Here is a 4011-nt window from a genome sequence, read left to right on the forward strand (position 1 = left end):
TGAGCAAGTGGGTTCATCCTCCAAGTCTCATTACCAAATAACTTGGCATTCAGTTTCATGATTGCTCCAATGTACTTAGCAGCTTGCTCTTCAGTAATATCTCCAGCCTCCTCAGAGGAAGAATACTCATCAGAGCTCATGAATGACAGAAGTAGGTTCATTGGAATCTCTATGGTCTCTAGATGAGCCTCAGATTCCTTAGGTTCCTCAACTGGAAACTCCTTTTTGTCCAGAGGACGTCCCATGAGGTCTTCCTCACTGGGATTCACGTCCGCCTCCTCCTCTCTAGGTTCGGCCACACCAAGTAAGGTTATGGCCTTGCACTCTCTTTTTGGATTCTCTTCTGTATTTTTTGGGAGAGTACTGGGAGGAGTTTCAGTGACTCTTTTACTCAGCTGGTCCACTTGTGCCTCCAAATTTCTAATGGAGGATCTTGTTTAATTCATGAAACTGAAAGTGGTTTTAGATAGATCAGAGACTATGTTTGCTAAGCTAGTGGGGCTCTGCTCAGAATTTTCTGTCTGTTGTTGAGAGGATGATGGAAAAGGCTTGCTATTGCTAAACCTATTTCTTCCACCATTATTAAAGCCTTGTTGAGGCTTTTGTTGATCCTTCCATGAGAAATTTGGATGATTTCTCCATGAGGGATTATAGGTGTTTCCGTAGGCTTCACCCATGTAATTCACCTCTGCAATTGCAGGGTTCTCAGGATCATAAGCTTCTTCTTCAGAAGATGCTTCTTTAGTACTGTTGGATGCATTTTGCAATCCATTCAAACTCTGAGAAATCATATTGACTTACTGAGTCAACCTTTTGTTCTGAGCCAATATGGCATTCAGAGCATCAATTTTAAGAACTCCCTTCCTCTGAGGCATCCCATTACTCACAGGATTCCTTTCAGAGGTGTACATGAACTGGTTATTTGTAACCATTTTAATGAGTTCCTGAGTTTCTGCAGGTATTTTCTTTAGGTGAATAGATCCACCTACAGAATGGTCCAATGACATCTTAGACAATTCAGATAGACCATCATAGAATATATCCAGGATGGTCCATTCTGAAAGTATGTCAGAAGGCACTTTTTGGTCAGTTGCTTATATCTTTCCCAAGCTTCATAGAGGGATTCACCTTCTTTCTGTCTGAAGGTTTGAATATCCACTCTAAGCTTGCTCAGCTTTTGAGGAGGAAAGAACTTGGCTAAGAAAGTCATGACCAGCTTATCCCAAGAGTTCAGGCTATCTTTAGGTTGAGAGTCCAACCATGTTCTAGCTCTGTCTCTTACAGCAAAAGGGAAAAGCATAAGCTTATAGACCTCGGGATCAACTCCATTGGTCTTAACAGTATCACAAATCTGCAGAATTCAGTTAAGAACTAAAAAGGATGTTCTGATGGAAGTCCATGAAACTTGCAATTCTGTTGCATCAGAGAAACTAATTGAGGCTTTAGCTCAAAGTTGTTTGCTCTAATGGCAGGGATTGAGAGGCTTCTTCCATGGAAGTTAGAATTTGGTGCAGTAAAGTCACCAAGCATCTTCCTTTCATTGTTGTTGTTAGGTTCAGCTGCCATATCCTTTTCCTGTTCAAAAATTTCAGTTAGGTCATCCTCAGAGTATTGTGCTTTAGCTTCTCTTAGCTTCCTCTTCAAGGTCCTTTCAGGTTTAGGATCAGCTTCAACAAGAATGCCTTTTTTTTGTTCCTGCTCATATGAGAGAGAAGAAAACAAAGGAAGTATGGAATCCTCTATGTCACAGTATAGAGATTCTTTTATGTGAGTAGGAGAAAAGAAGAATAGAAGAGGAAAAATTCGAACACAGATAGAGAAGAGAAGAGGGTTCGAATTATGAGTAGAAGAGAAGTGTTAGTAGATAAATAAATAAATAGAAGGAGATGAGAGAGAGGAGAAAATTCAAATTTTAATTAAGAGAAAAGAAAAATATTTTTGTTTTTATTTTAATTATTAGTTAAAATTCAAAAATTAAGAGAAGAAATGAAATTAAAATTAAATTTAAAACAATTAGTTAATTAAAAAGAATTTTGAAAAAGGGTGAGGAATTTTCGAAAATTAGAGAGAGAAAAGTGGTTAGGTGGTTTTGAAAAAGATAAGAAATAGTAAAACAAACAAAAAGTCAATTAGTTAGTTGAAAAAGATTTGAAAATTAATTTTGAAAAGATAAGAAGTTAGAAAAGATTTTGAAATTGATTTTAAAAAAGATGTGATTTGAAAAAGATATGTTTGAAAAGATATGATTGAAAAGATATGATTGAAATTTATTTTGAAAAAGATTTAATTTTTAAAATCGGAATTAATGACTTGACTCACAAGAAATCAAAAGATAATATTTTAAAATTTAAAGTTTGAGTCTTTCTTAACAAGAAAGTAACAAACTTGAAATTTTTGAATCAAAACATTAACTGTTAATATTAATTTTGAAAATAAAAGATAAAATTAAGAAAAATATTTCTGAAAATTAATTTTAAAGAATTTTCGAAAATAATTAAAAGAAAAAGAAAAGATTTGATTTTGAAAAAGATTTTGAAAAAATAAATTTTTGAAATTGAAATCTTGACTTGACTAACAAGAAATAACTTATTTTAAAATTTTTTTGACTAAGTCAGCCCAAAGATTTCGAAAATTATGAGTAAAATAAGGGAAATATATTTTTTTTTGAATTTAATGAGGAAAGAGAAAAACCACAAAATGACTCAAAACATGAAAATTTTGGATCAAAACAAATGATGCATGCAAGAATGCAAAAATGCATATGAAAAACAACAAAAGACACAAAACAAGAAAATATGAAGATCAAACAAGGAGACTCATTAAGAACAACTTGAAGATCATGAAGAATGCAATGCATGAATTTTTGAAAAATGCTCAAATTTTAAAAACATGCAATTGACACCAAACTTAAAATGTGACACTAGACTCAAACAAGAAACACAAAATATTTTTTTTTGGTTTTTATGATTTTGTTAATTTTTTGGATTTTTTTTTCAAAAATTAATTTTGGAAGAACGAAAAAGAGGAAAAATTTTGAAAGATTTTTGAAAACTTTTTGAAAATAAAATAAAGGTTGAAACAAAAAGAAAATTACCTAATCTGAGGAACAAGATGAACTGTCAGTTGTCCAAACTCGAACAATCCCTGGGAACGGCGCCAAAAACTTGGTGTACAAAATTATGATATCAATGGTGCCAACAACTTGGTACGCACAATTGTAATCTCAACTCTTTTTTACAACTTCGCACAACTAACCAGCAAGTGCACTGGGTCGTCCAAGTAATAAACCTTACGTGAGTAAGGGTCGATCCCACGGAGATTGTCGGCTTGAAGCAAGCTATGGTCATCTTGTAAATCTTAGTCAGGTAGATTCAAATGGTTATGGAGTTTTAATAATTAAAAGATAAATAAACATAAAATAAAGATAGAGATACTTATGTAATTCATTGGTGGGAATTTTAGATAAGCGTATGGAGATGCGTTGTTCATTCTGAATCTCTACTTTCCTATTGCCTTCATCTAATCCTTCATACTCCTTTCTATGACAAGTTGTATGTTGGGTGTCACTGTTGTCAATAGCTACTTTCCATCCTCTCAGTGAAAATAGTCCTCTACGATTTCTATACGGCTAATCAACTGTCGGATTTCTCATCTCGGATGAAAAATACCATGCACAGATATCGTATGGCTAATCAGCTGATGGTTCTCGTTCGTGTAGGAATAGGATTTACTATCCTTTTGCGTCTGTCACTATGCCCTACAGTCGCGAGTTTGAAGCTCGTCACAGTCATCCCATCCCAGATCTTACTCGGAATACCACAGACAAGGTTTAGACTTTCTGGATCTCAGGAATGCTGCCAATGGATTCTAGCCTATACCACGAAGATTCTAATCTTAGATTCAGATGCCCCATTGTCAGAGGGGAGTCGATGTGAATCGTTGATTAGAAACCCAAGAGATATGCATTCAAGCTTGTTTTCATGTAGAATGGAAGTGGTTGTCAATCACGCA

At 34.5% G+C, this 4011-nt stretch overlaps 1 non-coding gene across 1 annotated transcript; it reads left to right on the forward strand.

Annotated features, from left to right (window-relative positions):
* The first annotated feature begins 1065 nt into the window (after nucleotides 1-1065).
* LOC112719190 (small nucleolar RNA R71) lies at nucleotides 1066-1168 on the forward strand. Its single transcript, XR_003161502.1, has one exon. It is a non-coding gene; the product is annotated as a small nucleolar RNA R71 (small nucleolar RNA).
* The last annotated feature ends 2843 nt before the right edge of the window (nucleotides 1169-4011 follow it).

Source organism: Arachis hypogaea, chromosome 10, assembly GCF_003086295.3.
Source record: "Arachis hypogaea cultivar Tifrunner chromosome 10, arahy.Tifrunner.gnm2.J5K5, whole genome shotgun sequence".
Lineage (NCBI taxonomy): Eukaryota > Viridiplantae > Streptophyta > Magnoliopsida > Fabales > Fabaceae > Arachis > Arachis hypogaea.